This window comes from Pygocentrus nattereri, chromosome 13 (genome assembly GCF_015220715.1).
Source record: "Pygocentrus nattereri isolate fPygNat1 chromosome 13, fPygNat1.pri, whole genome shotgun sequence".
In the NCBI taxonomy this organism is placed as follows: Eukaryota; Metazoa; Chordata; class Actinopteri; order Characiformes; family Serrasalmidae; genus Pygocentrus; species Pygocentrus nattereri.
Window position 1 is genome coordinate 12,075,655 of NC_051223.1, and position 21,007 is coordinate 12,096,661.

At 41.1% G+C, this 21,007-nt stretch overlaps 1 long non-coding RNA gene across 1 annotated transcript in view; it reads right to left on the minus strand.

Annotated features, from left to right (window-relative positions):
• Nucleotides 1-1,852: 1,852 nt before the first annotated feature.
• The window catches only part of LOC119264970, a 45,677-nt gene continuing 26,522 nt past the window's right edge, over nucleotides 1,853-21,007 (minus strand). Inside the window, exons 4-6 of the long non-coding RNA XR_005131305.1 lie at nucleotides 3,641-3,715; nucleotides 3,222-3,292; nucleotides 1,853-2,160 (exon numbers count right to left, since the gene is read on the minus strand). This is a non-coding gene — a long non-coding RNA (uncharacterized LOC119264970). The remainder of the gene's footprint in view (nucleotides 2,161-3,221; nucleotides 3,293-3,640; nucleotides 3,716-21,007) is intronic.

The following is a 21,007-nucleotide window of genomic DNA, read 5'->3' on the forward strand; positions in this document are numbered from 1 at the left end:
TTAGTGGTTTTAGAACTTCCAGAGCTGTTTCTAGAACGTCTAGAACTAATGTTTCTCAAAACTGTAGAGCTACTGTTTTTAGACTTTCTAGAGCTGATTCTGTGTTCTTTTTACAATCACACATTGACAACATGAATAGCCTTTTATTTCCTAATTCTTATTCCTAATCTTATTTTTTAGTAGACTATTAAAAATGATGGTTCTTCAAATGTTCTTTCATAAAGATAATGGTTCTACACAGACGCCAGTGAAAAAACATTTTCATACTTAAGGCATTCGTTCCAAGCTAAAATGGTTCTTCAGATTGATGAAGAATGTTCTATGTAGCACGAAATCAGCTTATTCTATTGTATACAAGCTTGACATCACAACAACAGCAGAACCCTTTGGTGCTATACACGCTCTTAAAAAGGGTGGTGCTTCAAGGCTTTTTAATAAAGAAAATGGTTCTTTATAGAACAATGAACACTCATGAGCACTGTATGATTAAAGGGATCTTTGCATCATGAAATGGTTCTTCAGATTGATGGAGAATGTACAACAATGTGCTGTAGATGGTTCTATATAGATCCATTTTGAAAAGGGTTCTATATAGCACCCAAATGGCTTCTTCTGTTGTTGCTAAATAGAACCATTTTCTGAACATTGTGTGTGTGATATGAACATGCAGGGGTGGCAAACACATTAAATCAGTCAATTTCATTTACATATTCATTCATCACTAATTAAGCCCATGCCCTATCAATTTCTATAGTTCTATATAGCACTAAAAATGGTTCTGCTATTATTACAAGCTTGACATTGCCATTTTTGGTGCTATATAGAACCACATACAACACATATCTCCATCAATCTGAAGAACCTTTTAAGCAAGCAAATGGTTCTTTGACTGTTCATGGTTCTATAAAGAACCACTGTCTGTACTAAACAACCAATTTTTAAAGTAGTGTATTTATAAATGAAATTATCTAATTGATGTGACGAGGTATGTAGAATCTTCATGCGTTAAAGACATAAATAATATAATAATAATGGATCATATGGAGCGGGTGTAGAGTGATTTCTCTGACGTGGGAGCAAAACAGAAAACCTGGAGCGGAGCTGGAGCAGAGTGATTACTGAACTTTGAGGAGATGAAATGTCTGCCACTCTGCTTCACTCACATGCTCTTCATCCTACCAACCCAGAGAGAGAGAACCATTTAAGAGATTCTAATTTTCTTAGGAGACTCAGAACTTTACAGTAGTGAACATAACAGGCTTCCTTTGGGGTCCACAAACTCGCCTGCATTCAAATCCTCTGTTTCTGGTTCTGTATCTTTGTGATGATCCAGCACAGAAATCCAGTTCAAACACTTCCTGAATCCATAGAGCCGCCCTTTCCATTCCATATCATCACGAGATCATACGAGACTCATATCCGGAGTTATGAGCCTATGAAGAAGGGCTGAGACACACGTCATCGGCCTCTCACTGTGTGGAGCTGCTGGATTCGTGTGTCTGTCTACATTCTGTGTGAAACTGACCAATGGACACTCAGGAAATCACTAAGGACTGACCATCACGCCGGAAACCCTTCATTTAGTTCTCCTTCATTGGAGACTCGTGTGAAACAGCGTCAGAGAGTTTACAGCTGCTGAAGCTGCTGCAGCGGGTTTGGAAAGTAGTGATGAAGATAACAGAGTGTTTAGATATGAAACATATGAGGATCGTGTTCTATGAAGGACCTTTAGAGGAGAGTTTAAGAGGAGAGGAACAAATCAAGAGAATGACCTTAGACCCCAGATGCTTTCAGAGACTCAGTTAATAATAATAAATAACAATAAATAACACAAGCCTGGCAACCAGAGCAGTGCAATAATATAGATTTTTAATCTGCAGCTTCATTGTTGGCGTTTATACACAAACACTTCTGATAAGACACAGTTCAAGTCTTGCCCTTTTGACCTGCCATCCTGTTTACTCTCTACCTGCATGGCTATCTGCCTGAGAGGGATGAGGTCATCCGATCGTGGAGGCAGTTTTTATAGTCATTTTTGCTCCAGTAGCCTTTTTTACATGCTCAAACTGAGGAACCCACACAGTGATAAGTCAGGACTCGTCGCTTCCTGGTCCGTGACCTCACCGGTGAAGTGTTTATAGGTGGTTGCTGAGGTTTCTTCTGGAAGAGATTGAAGGCAGGAGAGCGGTTAGTGAAGGAATGAGAAGGAAGAATATGAGGAGCGTCCCAGAAGGCCGGAAACTGTCCTGTGGAGATCTGGAATAAGAAACACTGCCGAATCTTTTAGCGTAGAGAGAACTCGACTGCAGGTGTGCAGGCATCACAAATGCATGCATAGAAATCATCTACAGTGCAGCTCTTTCTTTAACAAGAGGCGGGAATGTCAGTCAGGATTTAACTCCAAACTGCCCTCATTAGAAAAAGAAACAAGGAAGTGGAGTAAAAGTGAATGACCAAACATTCATCTTCTGAATCTCAACACTGAACTCATTCTGAAACATTAGGAGTTGACAGCATGCCAATATCAATGACTTGGAATTAAAAAAGTTCTAAAAATTGAGCTTGTTATTTAAAATTACCTCAGTAATGAAAATATTAATTAAGTTGGGTTTTGGGTAAACGGTTGCCATATGGCAACACTGCGCAATCGTACCATATCACCAACAAAAAAAAACAATAAAATCTCAATTTTCCCTAAAAACATAATTTTATTGAATTGAAAACAAGACCAAAAAAGTACAACTTATTCTTGGTGAATAGTACGACCCAATATTTACAAATATTGGAAATTAATACAAAATAATTGGTATTTGGAATGTATGGTAATAACAACATCATAATAAGAATTCTTTGTCATGCTATGTCTCAAAGTTTTTGTCTGTTCAAAGTAAAAGACCCTTTTTCTGCAATTAATAGGAAAACCCAGATTGTATCATTGCTTTTTATGGAAATATATGGAAATAATATGGAAATAAGCCAGCTAAAAGTGGGAAAAATAGCTTTCAAAAAGCTGAACTCTCAGCAAAAGGGGTTCTATACAGCAGCAAAAAGGGTTATTTGGCTTCATTCCCCATCAATCTGAGAAACCATCTCACCACACAAAGAACCCTTTAATCATGCAAAGGCTTCTTGGAGTGTTCATGGTTCTATATAGAAACATAGACCATGTTTATTAATGAATTTTGAGGCCAAAGCTACAGTGGATATAAGCACTGCTTTACCTTTAATAAGTGCTAACAATGTTTCCATGCTATAAAGAGTGATGGATGGACATCAGCTCTGAGCCGGAATACTGTAGGAGAAGGAGACAAGAGAGAGGCTAGAATTACTGCTGTGAGTTATCTTTACTAACACCAGCAGAAAAGCACATAAAACCAGCCAACTAGCAGGAAAGTTCACTTCTAGCCATGCAGTTCTGCCTTATGGTGCATACTCCCTAAACCCCCATGGCAACACACACATACATACACACACATGCACGCCAATACACACACACACACACGCCAACACACACACACACACGCCAACACACCTAAACACGGCACCACACGCTCACAGGCACACACGCCAACACACTGACACACACACTGACACACACACACATTCACACACACACGCCAACGCAAAAACACATACTCACCTTAAACCAAAGTACAACAACTTTGACAGATGACATTTAATGTCCCTTCGGTGGAAAGGGCCGTGGCCTGCAGCCCTGAAACCACAGAACAACACAACACAATAAAACACCGTCATTTACTACCGTTTGGCTGTGAAATCAGCTCATTACTTCCTTCCTCTTTAACATAATTTTAAGCTAGTTTACAACTAGAGGATTAAGTTAGCTAGTATTTAACTCACTAGTCAGGACATTATTAATAAGCTTTCAATAACGCATCATACACACTCCCTACACTGTTAGAAATAAAGGGACATTTTTCCTTCATCGGGGTACAAACAGTGTAAACATTCCCTCAAAGCTCCAGCAGTGGTTTTAAGGTCTGATTGTGAAGCTTTTTCTCAGCTTTTCCAGGTGAAATGTTGGTATTTGTACCTTTTCATAAGTGAATGTTTTAAAACAGAACAGTAGAATAAAAGCCTGGAGGTGAGGCAGGGTGTGTGGAGTCAGTACAGCCTTGAGATGGAGCCTTGAGGGTCTCACCCCAGTGACGAGAGGGGAACTGACCCAGAGACAGAGAAATCTTTATTTCTGAGAGTGTAAAGAATATCAGTTTATCTGTTTAACGTAGAAAAAACTATTTCATGTAGTTAAGAGCTAGTTTTAATCAACTTATGAATCATTCATTCAAAGTTCATTTAGGTGAAATAAAACCAGCTGATTTATTCTGACTGTATGAAATCATGATGAGGCGTTTTGTACCTCATTTCTAAGCTAAGATATAGCTGATATGGTTCTATTTGCTATGACATTTATAAACTGCTACTAAAGGTTAATAAACTGTTTACAGCTTGTCGGTTCAACCTATGAAAATGACTTCCTGCAACAATAAATAAACTCATTTTATACAACCTCAATACATCATTTATCATTTCAATGAATAATTATTGAATAATAATTTTTTGAGTTCACTAAAACTACACACTAACAAAATGGGATTCTTCAAGGGTTCTTCAGCGAAGAAAATGGTTCTATATAGAAGTATGAACACTCAAAGAACCCTTTGCAAGATTAACATGTTCTTTGCATAGTGAAATGGCTCTTTAGACTGAATATTAGATGGACAATGTTTCATGTATTGTTTCTAAATAGAGCTTGTAGAAGAACCCTTTTAGGTGCTATACAGAACCACTTTCAAAAAGGTTCTACACCATCTATAGCACATTCTTGCACATTTCCCTCACTCTAAAGAAACTTTTCCTGATGCAAAGAATTCTATAATCATGCAAAGGGTTCTTGGAGTGTTCATGGTTCTCAACGGAACCACATTATTTACTAAAGAACTCTTGCAACTGCTGTGAAAGATCTACACTCATAGCAAACAGGGTTCTATAGTACCAAAAAGGGGCTCTTTGCCTTGTAAAAATAGTGGACACTTTTCAAAAAGGTTCTATATAGAACCTTCTACAGTCAGTCTAAAAACCCTTTCACCATGAAAAAAAACAATCAATCATGCCAAGGGTTCCTGGAGTGTTCATGGTTCCATATGGAACCATTTCTTTACTGAAGAACAATCTTTTTTAAATGTGTAGTTCAACTGCTTCTTACTACACAAGGTATTTTTGGGTCACTGTGATGAGTCGTGTTTACAGCGCAGAAGCAGATCTGAAACATAATAATCCACAGATAATAAACCCAACAGTGACAGCCTCAGATACAGGGGGTTAAACGAAGGCACCAGATCAACCTGAGAAAACACACACAAGATAAGATGATGACTTCCGCTAAGACTCTACCTGATTTGTGAGGTTGAACGTAAATATACCATATACTCAGGAATTTCACTGATATGGCGGTGAAGATAAAAGACACCAATAAACGCGCTGAAGCTGGCCGGGTTACAGCAGCCTGAGTGAGTCACGATGTTTGAGGAGACAAACTTTACAGACTTTTTACGTCAGCGAGTGTGGGCCTGAGTCCAGACACCGAGTATACTAATTAACCAGAATAGGAGTGGAGGAAAACGGAAAAGAAAAGAGAGAGAGAGAGAGTGAGAGAGAGAGAGAGAGAGAGAGAGAGAGAGAGAGAGAGAGGGAGAGAGAGAGAGAGAGACACAGAAAGAGAGAGAGAGAGAGAGAGAGAGAGAAAGAAAGAGAGAGGGAAGGAGAGAGAGAGAGAGAGAGAGAGAGAGAGAAAGAGAGAGAGAGAGAGAGAGAGAGCCCAGATTCCTCGCTGAACCTTCTGCTTCATCATGAGTTACAGTTACTGCTCTCCTCTCTCAGCTGCAGTGAGGTGTGTCCTCTCCTCCTCCTCTGACAGAGACTCTAATTACTCCCAGCTACTCTTTCTGCACACTGCAGCTGTGCAACCGCAGCATCCAGCAGGTCAAAGTTCACCTCTGGAGGTCACGTGTTACATCAGCATCCATTTGGACAACACCCTCATTCCGCAGACCCCCTAAAATTAACCCTTGACCCCCAAGCTCAGCTACCTAGAGACACAAACACTTCTGCTTAAATCATCTGCTTCCCCATTTCCTCAAATCCTGTTTTCCTGAAATGTTTCTGAAGAACAAAATAATCTCACAGCCGTCCTCCTCTCTTCTCTTCACTGTGTTTACATGACTATCACTCAGGGCGCTAAACCAGGTCATCAGCTCATCACTCAACAATGATGCAGCTACTTGGATTCAATAATAATAATAATAATAATAATAATAATAATAACTGGAAAAGTGCATTTCCTGAAGGAATGGTTGCGCAACTTAAAAGGTTCCCACTTCATGATAGGTTGCTTGGTGGTTGCTATGTAATTCAAGGTAGTTGCTTAGGTTTTGCTAGTTGGTAGCTAAGGCAGCACAGGTGGTTGCTATGGTGTTGCAAGCGGTTTGGTAAGTCCATTTGTTTCCGATTATCGATGTTCGCCTTAAATCACTCTCTTTGCCGTTTCGTAGCTACTAGCAGGGTGAGACTGTTGTCTGTGTTGCTGTGTTGTGACCAGCAGTCTGTGCTGATCTTCAGGGTTAAAGGGTGAGTCAGCAATTTTACATTAACTCCAGTGTTAAAGACCATTTACTGTTAAACTGTGTTGAATGATCAGCAGAGGCAAAAGGACAGTAAAAGAGTTGCATGTTGCTGCCCCTGTTTTGCAGCGTGTATTTCGTCAATTCATCCTGAGATGTTCACACGTTGTAAAGATCAGTGTTTTCAAAAGCTATGAAAGTAATAATAAACAATGGATTAATGGAAGACTCTGCGGTGGTTTGCTGTGGTCTGCAGATTTCAGGTCAGCAGGAGGGGATGAAATAGACATGTGTTTCAGGGTGAAGATTCTGTTTTTTATATATTTATTTATTTATTGCCTCCGAGTTTCAGACACTTTTTGACGCAAATCTATGAGTGTGATCAGCTGATCTCACTCAATCTCAACGGCACAGTGAAAACTGAGAGTGCAAAAAAAACAACATACAATTTTCAGGTGGGTGGGGTGAGACTGGAGTGAGATTGTCAGATGGCTGGAGTGAGATTTTAAGATAAGATAAGATAAGAAAATCCTTCATTAGTCCCACAGTAGGGAAATTCACAGTATTACAGCAGCAGCAGAGTAACAGGAGTAAGGCACTCAGTAATAGAAATGGGAAACAGTATAAACCTTATCAACATTATAAATAATAAAAATTAAAGCTAAATCTCTAGACTATTTACAACAAAATAAGGATAATAATAGAATAAAATAAAATAAAATAAAATAAAATATAATATAATAAGAGTTGCATAGAAATCTATTGCACTTAGCATATTGAGAAATCTGTATTGCACTTAGCATATTCAGGTGGCTGGGGTGTGACTGGAGTGAGATTTTCAGATGGCTGTGGTGAGACGTTCAGGTGGCGGTGATGAGACTGGAATGAGATTTTCAGGTGGCTGTGGTGAGACTGGAGTGAGACTTTCAGGTGGCTTTGGTGATACTGGAATGACATTTTCAGGTGCCTGTGGTGAGATGAGTGAGATTTTCAGATGGCTGTGGTGAGACTGGAGTGAGATTTTCAGTTGCCTGTGGTGAGATGAGTGAGATTTTCAGGTGCCTGTGTTGAGGTGAAAGATTTTCAGGTAGATGTGGTGAGACTTTCAGGTGGCTGTGGTGAGACTCGAGTGAGATTTTCAGGTGGCTGTGGTGAGACTGGAATGAGATTTTCAGATGACTGTGCTGAGACTGGAGTGAGATTTTCAGATGGCTGGAGTGAGTCTTTCAGGTGGCTGTGGTGAGACTGGAGTGAGATTTTCAGGTGGCTCTGGTGAGACTTTCAACTTACTGTGGTGAGACTGGAGTGAGATTTTCAGGTGCCTGTGGTGAGATGAGTGAAATTTTCAGGTGGCTGTGGTGAGACTGGATTGAGATTTTCAGATGGCTATGGTGAGACTGGAGTGAGATTTTATGGTGGCTGTGGTGAGACTTTCAAGTGGCTGTGGTGAGACTGGAATGAGATTTTGAACTGGCTGGAGTTAGACTTTCAAGTGGCTTTGGTGACACTGGAGTGAGATTTACAGTTGCCTGTGTTGAGATGAGTAAGATTTTCAGGTGGATGTGGTGAGACTTTCAAGTGGCTGTGGTGAGAGTGGAATGAGATTTTCAGGTGGCTGTGGTGAGACTTGAGTGACATTTTCAGATGGCTGTGGTGAGACTGGAGTGAGATTTTCAGTTGCCTGTGGTGAGATGAGTGAGATTTTCAGGTGGATGTGGTGAGACGTTCAGGTGGCGGTGATGAGACTGGAGTGAGACTTTCAGGTGGATGTGGTGAGACTTTCAAGTGGCTGTGGTGATACTGGAATGAGATTTTCAGGTGCCTGTGGTGAGATGAGTGAGATTTTCAGATGGCTGTGGTGAGACTGGAGTGAGATTTTCAGTTGCCTGTGGTGAGATGAGTGAGATTTTCAGGTGCCTGTGTTGAGATGAGTCAGATTTTCAGGTGGATGTAGTGAGACTTTCAGGTGGCTGTGGTGAGACTGGAGCGAGATTTTCTGGTGGCTGGGGTGAGACTCGAGTGAGATTTTCAGGTGGATGTGGTGAGACTTTCAGGTGGCTGTGATGAGACTGGAGTGAGATTTTCTGGTGGCTGGGGTGAGACTGGAGTGAGATTTTCAGGTGGCTGTGGTGAGACTTTCAGCTGGCTATGGTGAGACTAGAGTGAGATTTTCAGGTGGCTATGGTGAGACTGGAGTGAGATTTTCAGTTGCCTGTGGTGAGATGAGTGAGATTTTCAGGTGGATGTGGTGAGACATTCAGGTGGCGGTGATGAGACTGGAATGAGATTTTCAGGTGGCTGTGGTGAGACTGGAGTGAGACTTTCAGGTGGCTTTGGTGATACTGGAATGAGATTTTCAGGTGCCTGTGGTGAGATGAGTGAGATTTTCAGATGGCTGTGGTGAGACTGGAGTGAGATTTTCAGTTGCCTGTGGTGAGATGAGTGAGATTTTCAGGTGCCTGTGTTGAGATGAGTCAGATTTTCAGGTGGATGTAGTGGGACTTTCAGTTGCCTGTGGTGAGATGAGTGAGATTTACAGGTGGATGTGGTGAGACTTTCAGCTGGCTATGGTGAGACTAGAGTGAGATTTTCAGGTGGGTATGGTGAGACTGGAGTGAGATTTTCAGGTGGCTATGGTGAGACTGGAATGAGATTTTCAGATGGCTGTGGTGAGACTGGACTGAGATTTTCAGGTGGATGTGGTGAGACTTTCAGCTGGCTATGGTGAGACTAGAGTGAGATTTTCAGGTGGCTATGGTGAGACTGGAATGAGATTTTCAGATGGCTGGGGTGAGACTGGAGTGAGATTTTCAGGTGGCTGTGGTGAGACTTTCAGATGGCTGTGGTGAGACTGTAGTGAGATTTTCAACTGGCTGGAGTGAGACTTTCAGGAGGCTGTAGTGAGGCTGGAGTAAGATTTTCAGTTGCCTGTGGTGAGACTGGAGTGAGATTTTCAGGTGTCTAGTGTTGAGATGAGTGAGATTTTCAGGTGGATGTGGTGAGACTTTCAGGTGGCTGTGGTGAGACTGGAGTGAGATTTTCAGGTGGCTGTGATGAGACTGGAATGGGATTTTCAGGTGGCTTTGGTGAGACTGGATAGAGATTTTCAGATGGTTGTGGTGAGACTGGAGTGAGACTTTCAGGTGGCTGTGGTGAGACTGGAGTGAGATTTTCAGGTGGCTATGGTGAAACTGGAATGAGATATTCAGGTGGCTGTGGTGAGAATGGATTGAGATTTTCAGGTGGCTGTGATGAGACTTTCAGTTGGCTATGATGAGACTGGAGTGAGATTTTCAGGTGGCTGTGGTGAGACTTTCAGGTGGCTGTGATGAGACTGGAGTGAGATTTTCAGGTGGCTGTAATGAGACTGGTGTGGGATTTTCCGGTGGCTGGGGTGAGACTGGAGTAAGATTTTCAGGTGGCTTTGAAGAGACGAGTGAGATTTTCAAGTGGCTGTGGTGAGACTGGAATGGGATTTTCAGGTGGCTGTGCTGAGATTGGATTGAGATTTTCAGATGGCTGTGGTGAGACTGGATTGAGATTTTTAGGTGGATGTGTTGAGACTTTCAGGTAGCTGTGATGAGACTGGACTGAGATTTTCTAGTGGATGGGGTGAGACTGGAGTGAGATTTTCAGGTGACTGTGGTGAGACTTTCAGCTGGCTATGGTGAGACTGGAATGACATTTTCAGGTGGCTGTAGTGAGACTGGATTGAGATTTTCAGGTAGCTGTGATGAGACTTTCAGGTGGCTGTGGTGAGACTGGAGTGACATTTTCAGTTGCCTGTGGTGAGATGAGTGAGATTTTCTGGTGCCTGTGTTGAGATGAGTGAGATTTTCAGGTGGATGTGGTGAGACTTTCAGGTGGCTGTGATGAGACTGGAGTGAAATTTTCCTGTGGCTGGGGTGAGACTGGAGTGAGATTTTCAGGTGGCTGTGGTGAGACTGTAGTGAGATTTTCAGGTGGCTGTGGTGAGACTGGAATGAGATTTTCAGATGGCTGTGGTGAGACTGGATTGAGATTTTCAGGTGGCTGCGGTGAGACTGGAGTGAGACTTTCAGTTGCCTGTGGTGATATGAGTGAGATTTTCAGGTGCCTGTGTTGAGATGAGTGTTATTTTCAGGTAGATGTGATGAGACTGGACTGAGATTTTCAGGTGGCTGTGATGAGACTGGATTGAGATTTTCCAGTGGCTGGGGTGAGACTGGAGTCAGATTTTCAGGTAGCTGTGATGAGACTTTCAGGTGGCTGTGGTGAGACACGAGTGAGATTTTCAGGTGGCTCTGGTGATACTGGAGTGAGATTTTCAGTTGCCTGTGGTGAGATGAGTGAGATTTTCAGTTGCCTGTGGTGAAACGTTCAGGTGGCTGTGATGAGACTGGAGTGAGATTTTCAGGGGGTTGTGATGAGACTGGAGTGAGAATTTCAGGTGGCTGTGGTGACACTTTCAGCTGGCTGTGGTGAGACTGGAATGAGATTTTCAGGTGGCTGTGATGAGACTGGAATGAGATTTTCAGGTGGCTGTGGTGAGAATGGAGTGACATTTTCAGTTGCCTGTGGTGAGATTAGTGACATTTTCTGGTGACTGTGTTGAGACTAGATTGAGATTTTCAGGTGGCTGTGGTGAGATTGGAATGAGATTTTCAGGTGGCTGTGGTGAGACTGGATTGACATTTTCAGTTGCCTGTGGTGAGATGAGTGAGATTTTCTGGTGCCTGTGTTGAGATGAGTGAGATTTTCAGGTGGATGTGGTGAGACTTTCAGTTGGCTGTGTTACTGGAATGAGATTTTCAGGTGGCTGTGCAGAGACGGGAGTGAGATTTTCAGGTGGCTGTGGTGAGACTGGAGTGAGATTTTCAACTGGCTGGAGTGAGACTTTCAGGTGGCTGTCTTGGGACTGCAGTGAGATTTTCAGGTGGTTGTGATGAGACTGGAGTGAGATTTTCAAGTGGCTCTGGTGAGACTTTCAACTGGCTGTGGTGAGACTGGAGTGAGATTTTCCGGTGGCTGTGGTGAGACTGGAGTAAGATCTTCAGGTGGCTATGGTGAGACTGGAGTGAGATTTTCAGGTGCCTGGGGTGAGACTGGAGTGAGATTTTTTAGGTGGCTGGGTTGCAAAAGTTAAGGCCCAGCTGTGCACTAAAACTTGCAGTGAAGATACGAATCTATATAGTGTGTTTTCTGTAGAGGGCGTGTTCAGATGTGCTCAATTACTTTGAACTTAGAAAATCAGCAAAACGTGCAGTTTGTCCAAGGCTGTTTAACTCCTTGACTGCAGGAAAGTTCACTAGCAGTCAATGTTTCACAGGAAAAACAACAAACCCCTGTTTTGAACTGAATCGAGCTGAATCTGAATCTTCTTTCATTTCATAACTGCTGGTGATTCTATCAGAGCGCTTTCTATTAAGCGGCTCAGAGGTTGTGTTACAAAACGAGTACCAGGATGATCCTTGCAATTTCGGCCGAGGTTTCTCTGATAACAATCTGAGAAGCTTTCCGGGCCAAATGACTACACGGAGAAGCATACAAAGCTGCCTTTGATTAAAAAACCCTGAAACTTCATTATTGCAATCAGGACAGAGAGGCAAGTGCTGGGAGGCTTGAAGAGGCCATTTAAACGGTTTCATCATGTTTCAGTATTGCACAGATGGAAGGGTTATTTACTTGTTTGCCTATCATTTTGTTGGAATTGCATTTTGATAGATCCTAAGAGAAAAAACACCTCCGTGTGGCAGGCTGGAGCGGACGGATTTTGGGATTTGGACAGGAGTCACTCTGTGCCGAGTAACCTGAGCCCGCGCCAGAGCGACGGGGCTGAAATTGCGGAGAGATAGCTGCTTAAATGCTGGAAAATGAGGGAGGGGTAACACTATCTCCCTACTTACAACCGGCTGATAATCCCGGACATGTGCAGCCCGTTCAACAGATACTCCGGCTTTTAAGCTGCCTTGTTATTTCCCACCAGACCTTGTACAGTTTGGCAAGAAGCTTCATTTCAAATGCAATTAAGTTTCCTATCCTAAGAAAGAAAAGTTCTACTTGCTGAATTAGCTACAAACAAAAAACACTAACAATAAATACCGTAACCTTTTCAATCCTGAGTTTACAGATTAGACTGTGCTGTGATCTACAATAGTGAGATAAAGTCAGGAGTCATGATCATTAAAGTCAGTTCTCTTGTTTTAACATCCAACTGTGATAATCTGCAATCATCTAGCCACTTTATTAGAAACCCCCACCTTGGGCGACCACTCACTGGCCACTTTATGAGAAACACCCACGTTGTGCTTCCACTCACAGGCCACTACATTAGAAACACCTACCTTGTACTAACACTAACTGGACACTTTATTAGAAATGATTTTAATATCAGGCCCTAATAAACAGCACAAATTTATTAATTATACAGTAGGTAAATATGCATCAATGTATGGCACCTTTTCAATTATTAACCATAATAATCAATAATAGATTACAGAAATCTAATAACCAATTACAGTTTGTTAATAACAGTTTGATGAATTTGATAATCATAATTTGTTAGATGACAAAACTTGTCCATAGATGCATAAAAACGTTTCATAATAATTATGGATGGATTGTTTGTGTGCTATTTTAAATAAAACGGTAGTAGTTATACAGTTATTTATTATCTTCCTACTTTGTAATGAATCTGCATTTTCTTTATAAATACTCATACATTATTACTTATTATTACTTATTACTTATTATAGAGTTGTGACTTTATAACGTATGTGTAAATGTGTTAATAATTATTCTTAAATACACATACAAACAAGCATTTATCTGTGCAAAAACAGAAATGCTGCAGATGCAGTAGGGGTTTCTAATATAGTGGCCAGTGAGCATACAGCTGATACCAGTAGCTAGTTTATAAGAGTGAGCATGTAGCGCCTGCATGAATGTCCTCAAGGCTGAGCTACAAGCACAGCCCAGCATGATCACATGAGTCACTGGACAGGACAGGACTCCACAGAGCTCTCTGTCCACTCTCAGAGCTCAGCTGCCTGCCAGTTATTAAAGGTTAGAGTAACCAAAAAAACATGGGCGCTCACAGCCAGGCTGGAGATGGAACGTGTGTCTGAACGTGATTTTCCATGTTTCTGACCCAGAAGAAGAGCGAGAAGGATAGAGAGGCTTTTGTCACAATTTCCCTGTCAGGAGCAGAACTGAGCAGCAGCAGTTATGAGGCTTTGATCAGATGTTATACTCTTATATTGTGTGCGCTGTAAAGTTTTGGGCCACCATAACCTGCCAGAGCAACTTAAATGCTCCCTGTGATAGATTCTACAACTGTTCTGGAGCTATGGAACACCATTCTTCCTAAAGATGTTCCCTCAGGTGGTGCTATGTCAATGGTGGTGGAGAATACAGGCAACGCATCTCTCCAAAATCTCCACAAGTGTTGAACTGGGTTGAGATCTGGTGACTGCGAAGACCATAACATATGATTCACATCATTTTCATACTCATCAAACCATTCAGTGACCCCCTTGGGTTCTGTGGGTGGGGGCACTGACCACTCCCATCAGGACAGAAATGTTCCATCACAGGATAAAGGTGATCAGTCAGAAAAGCTCAGTATTGTTTTGGAGTGTCCTCCCCACAGATATAAAAGCAGAGGTCACTTTAGTCCCTGATCCTGTTGAAACTCTTTATGACTGAAGCTAATTCTAATGGCCCATCTTTCAAAGCCACTTAAGCAAAGCAAGTTTATTAATACAGCACCTTTTATACGCTGCTGTCATTCAAAGTGCTTTACAAACAAGAAAATACAGAGCCATTTAAAATGAAAGTGTAGGAGAATAGAAATAAAACATGATTAAAACAGTAGATTTAAAAAAGAAAATCATCACATTAAAAATCTAACTACAAATGAAATTAGGATAATTAAAAATCTAATTAAATTAGGATAATAAAGTGCCGTTACAGAGCTGAAAGGTGTTTAAGTGTTTAAACTGAGCTGAAAGCTGTTCTAATGGGCTGGTTTAAAGTGTCCAGTGTCAGGGCTGTTCTAACACTCTCTGTCCATTGCGTCGATTTAAGAGCAGCGTAGTACCTAAATGCTACTTCTTCATGTTTTGTCTGACACCTTTGGCAAAACTGACTACTGAGCAACTTAGATCTCTTCATCATCTTGATCCAAAATCAAGATCAGATGGTCCTGCTTAGCGCATTTATACCTACCACAGAGCACAGTTGGATTTTAATTGGTTACTTGTTTAACTGGGTCAAGCAGCACACCCGTCTGGAAGCATCTGCACTTGGTACTGTTTTCCACTCATGTAAATATACATAAAACTTTCATAACTTTTAAATAACATCAAGCATTATAACTGTGAATTCTCTTCTATTGATTTATTCACCAACCAAGAAAGTTTCACACATCTAAAGGACAGCCGGCGTTGTCAAAAAACATAATGGTTCAAAAAAGGTTCTGTTCCGAAAGCATTGATATATTAATGTATTTAAGCTATATGTAAACACACACAGACACACACAGATATACAGATGCGTAACACAGTTCAAAGAACCTCAAAAATGGTCACAGAACCATTTTTGCTGAGAGAGGTGTTGGTCTGGTGGACCACTGGACAGAACAGATGGGGTGTGAGTGTGTTTGTGTAATGCAGTAGGGGGGAATGGAAGTGGCAGGGGCAGTGTATGAGTCATTCTACCACTGTGGGGGGAAAAAGAGCAATATAATTCAATATAATTGATGTAATGTACGTGTAAATAGTACCTTGTTGTGCTGAATAAAATTGATACAGTTGTAACATCACTAACTGTAACTCCACTAACCATAACAATACTGAGCGCAACAACACACCAACCATAATATCAGTAAGTGTAACACCACTAACCATAACTCCACTGAGTGTAACACCACTAAACATAACTGCACTGAATGTAACACTGCTAACTGTAACACCACTGAGCATAACACCACTAACCATAACAGCACTGAATGTAACACCACAGAGTGTAACATCACTAACCATAACTCCACTGAGTGAAAAACCACTAGCCATAACACCACTGAGTGTAACACCACTAACAATAATACTACTGAGGGTAACACCACTAACTATAACACCACTGACTGTAACACCATGAACTGTAACACCACTGAGTGTAACACCACTAACAATAACACCACTGAGTGTAACAACACTAACCATAACTCCAATGAATGTAACACCACTAAACATAACACCACTGCGTGTAAAACCAATGACCATAAACCACTGAGTGTAACACCACTAACCGTAACACCACTGAGTGTAACACCACTAACAATAACACCACTGAGTGTAACAACACTAACCATAACACCATTGAATGTAACACCACTAACCATAACTCAACCGAATGTAACAACACTAACCGTAACACCACTGAGTGTAACACCACTAACCATAACTCCACTGAACGTAACACCACTAACCATAACTCCACTGAGTGTAAAACCACTAACAATAACACCACTGAGTGTAAAATCATGAACTGTAACACCACTGTGTGTAAAACCACTGAGTGTAACACCACTAACGGTAACTCCACTGAATGTAACACCACTGAGTGTAACATCACTGAATGTAACACCACTAACCATAACTCCACTGAGTGTAACACCACTAGCCATGACACCACTGAGTGTAACACAACTAACTGTAACACCACTGAGTGTAACACCACTAACCGTAACACCACTGAGTGTAACATCACTTACCATAACACCACTGAGTGTAACACCATTAACCGTAACTCCACTGAGTGGAACACCACTAACCATAACACCACTGAGTGTAACACCACTAACTGTAATACCACTGACCATGACACCACTGACTATAATACCACTTACCTTACATCACCAACAACATCATTGTGTAACACCACTGAGTATAATACCACTGACCTTACACCACCAACCATAACAGCACTGATCATAACACCACAACCCATAACACTACTGACCATAATACCGCTGATTGTCAAACCACGATCCATAATACCGTTGACTGTTACACCACTGTCCATAACACCACTCACTGTAATACTGCTGGCTGTTACACTACTGACCATAATTCCATTGACCATAACACTGCTGGCTGTTACACCACTTACTGTAACACCACTAACCATTACAACACTGACTGTAATACTGCTGGCTTTTACACCACTAACTGTTACTCCATTGACATTAATACTGCTGGCAGTTACCATACTGACCGTAATTACATTTACCATAATACTGCTGGCTGTTACACCACTAACTGTAACACCACTATCCATTACACCACTGACCGTAATACTACTGATGGCAACACCACTGTCATGCCGTTGACCATCACACAACTGACTGTGTCACCATTCATAGTAACAGTACTGACTACAGTAATGCTGTTACACCAGTGACTGTAACACCACTCACTGTAATTCCACTGACCATAATACTGCTGACCCCACTCTTTGTAACACCACTGACAGCATTCATAAAATCTAAGCCTTTCTAAATTATATTCTGCTGCCAATCTAGTTTCAGACTCACGCTTTATACAGAAAAGTACAATCACTACGATCATGTTGTAATTTTATTTCAATTTTAAATTATTTAATGTTTACACCACTGACATAATCTGTTTGCAACACATGAAGCTGGCAGCTGGGGACCTCTCAGAGTTGGTCTTTATTCCTTTGAGATATTAATATAGAAATTCAAAATTCAATTCATAAATACCTTCATGGTTTTTAATGACAATTTATGTTTCTATTACACAACTGACAAAAAATGTTGGGACATAATAAATTTATATAAATTAAATAAATATAATAATATATGACAGGCAATAATTTTACTGCAATTTTACAGTTTAAACTCAAAAAACAAGCCACAAATATGTTGTTTCACATAAACATACTACAGTGTCTGTAAAGTCACTGCTGCTTGTAGAACTAATAATAGTGACATCAACTTTCTGCGATTTATTTTTAATCTGAGCTTCATGGCTTCAAAACTGTGGGACACTAAAATGGTAGAATGGCCTGTACTGCATTAGCGTGAAAGTATCTAGGCCTCTGAGTGAATGGGTTCTCCCGGGTGTGGCTCTGTGCGTGTGTGTTTTCTCTCACTGTGGTGTGTGTGACGACACTGTGGCACATGATTTATAAATGGCCGACGCTCGTCCCCCAAAAACCACACCAAATCCAGCCATAATATGGATGTGAGAAAGTGTGGCGAGGGCTCATAACTTTTTCCACCACATGAACTTTTGTTTGTTTGACGCTGTCGTTATAATACATGCACATGGCTTGTTTTTATTTGGAAAATTTCTCTGGATATTCTCTCATGTCAGGTTAGCGGGAATGTTGCAATGAGCTGGCTTTTCCCTCCGCTATAATTTGAGACATAATTCACAATAACTGAAGGATATGCCAATAATATTAATCAATTCAATTTGTCTGACAAGGCAGCCGCTCAAATCTCACCAAAGCAAAAGCGCTGTTTCACTTCCAGTGTTTAAAAGTGACAATGTGGCTACAGACAGGGACTCTCTATTATAGGGCAAGTTTAGGTTGTAGTATGAGTTTAGGTATCCTTAATCTGACAGTGTTGACATGCAGAGAAACAACACAGTGACCCTTAAACAAATACAAATCAAATCAAATCAACTTTTTACAACCGATGTTGTCACAAAGCAGCTTCACAGAATTCCAGAAAAGACAGAGTTTTAACAAGAAGTTTAAAAAAAACCCAGGTGAGCAAGCCAGGGGCGACAGTTTCACATCTTTTACACAGTCCTCCATTTTCTTTAATCTGTATTTGTCATCAGGCTTGGCTGATATGTAAAGTTGCGTATCGTCTGCATAACAATGAAAGTTAATGTCATGCTTACTTATAACTGTGCCTAACAGTAACATGTATAGAGTAAATAATAAAGGTCCTAAAATAGAGCCTTGCGGAACTCCAAATCTTACTTTTGAATAATTGGAAGATAAATTGTTTACACTGACGAACTGAAAACATTCTGTTAGGTAAGACTGGAACCATGATAGGACTGTCCCTGTGATTCCAACCATGTTTTCTGCTCTAGTGTCTGAACTGTTTGTTTTAAGGTATGGGTTTTATCATTGTACCACGGGGCGAGCTTTTTCTGCCTTATTCTATTCATTTTAAGTGGTGCCACATTTTCTAAAGTGGATCGGAAGGTATTTTCTAAATAATCGGTTAGTAAATATAGTTCCATTGGGTCTGATGGAGTGAAGAGTGGCATTGATAGCTCTGGCAGATTTTCGATATATTGTCAGGCGGTAAACGGTTTTATAGAGCGCTTTGTAGAATAACGCGGGGGCGTACATTTATTATGGCTAAGTCGTAGCCCATATGAAATTAGGTAATGGTTGGATATTGCTGAGGTTTGCAGTAGGATATTAAGCTTGTCTATGTTAAGACCTAGTGTCAAAACTGAATCTAACGTGTGATGACAGTACTGTGTAGAGTCTAGAATTGAAGTAAATGCCTTTTTTAGTGGGTCATCTACCTTCTCAAAGTGAATATTAAAATCTCCTACAATTACGACTTTATCATTACACACAGCCAGGTTTGCAGCAAAATCACTAAATTCTTTTAAAAATTCAGAGTAGGGACCTGGTGATCTGTAAATGTTAAATAATGAAACTGCGTTTTTGTTTTTTTTTGTGACCAGGTTTGTAACATGAACGGAAAGGACCTCAAAGGAAGTAAAAGTGTCACATTGTTTCTGACTAATATCTAGAGTATTTTGGTAGACCACACATACTCCACCTCCCTTGCCTGATAATCTTGGCCTATGTGCATAATTATAGCCTAAATGGGTGGCTTCATTTAAAGCTGAATATTCATCTGGTCTCACCCATGTTTCAGTGAGACAGAAAATGTCGAATTTATGATCGCTTATAATTTAATATAACTGCTTTAGAGTTTAGTGATCTTATATGGCGTAGTCCAAATTTTAGATCTAGGGTGTTAGTGCTATCATCTGAATACGGATATATATTGATTAGGTTGTTTAAACGGGCTGATTGAGTTTTTCTATGATTAAATTTAGTTTTAATTCGGGGCAAAGACTCAATGAAGTTGATCTTGGGTGACGCCTCAAGTCGGTTTGCAGACGGTCAGTTTAGCCTGTCTGTCTGCGGCCTGGTCCCGGCTCTGGTCTGTCAGCACTACTCTGCCGACTAACTAAAAGACTATGAGCTATGCTGCAGGAAAGTGAGGCAGCACCCTTCCGCGTGGGGTGGATGCCATCCCTACCTATAGACCTACCAGACTTGCCCTCAAAACGCAACCAATTATCTACAACAGCTCAAAATTCAGACAACCAAAGCATTTCCCTTCCAGCAAAAAGGTTCTTATACTTCCAGCTGGCCACTTTATCGGAAATACCTTTGAGCCAGTGAGTGGAAGCACAAGCGGGATATTTGTAACAAAATGGCCAGTGAGTGGAAGCACAAGGTGGGTGTTTCTAATAAAGTGGCCAGTGAGTGGAAGCATAAGGTGGGTATTTCTAATAAAGTGGCTAGTGAGTGGAAGCACAAGGTGGGTGTTTCTAATAAAGTGGCCAGTGAGTCAAAGCACAAGGTGCGTGTTTCTAATAAAGCGGCCAGTGAGCAGAAGCAGAAAGTGGGTATTTCTAATAAAGTGGCCAGTGAGTCAAAGCACAAGGTGGGTGTTTCTAATAAAGTGCTCAGTGAGTGAAAGCACAAGGTGGGTGTTTCTAATAAAGTGGCCAGTGAGTGGAAGCACAAGGGGGTTGTTTCTAATAAAGTGGCCAATGAGTGGAAGCACACGGTGTATGCTTCTAATAAAGTGGCCAATGAGTGGAAGCACATGGTGTGTGTTTCTAATAAAGTGGCCAGTGAGTGGAAGCACAAGGTGTTTCTATTAAACTGGCCAGTGAGTGAAAGCACACAGTGTGTGTTTCTAATAAAGGGGACTGTTAGTGCAAGCACAAGGTGTTTCTGATAAAAGGTGTTTCTGAAAAAGTGGCCAGTGAGTGGAAGCACAAGGTGGGTGTTTCTAATAAATTGACTAGTGTGTGGAAGCAGAAAGTGGGTGTTTCTAATAAAGTGTCCAGTAAGTGGAAGCACAAGGTGGAAGTTTCTAATAAAGTGGCCAGTGAGTGGAAGCAGAAAGTGGGTGTTTCTAATAAAGTGGCCAGTGAATGGAAGCACAAGGTGGGTGTTTCTAATAAAGTGGCCAGTGAGTGGAAGCACAAGGTGGGTGTTTCTAATAAAGTGGCCAGTGTATAATTCAGATGAAGGTGAGATTAAAGCAGATACGAGTTGCGCTGCTATTTTAC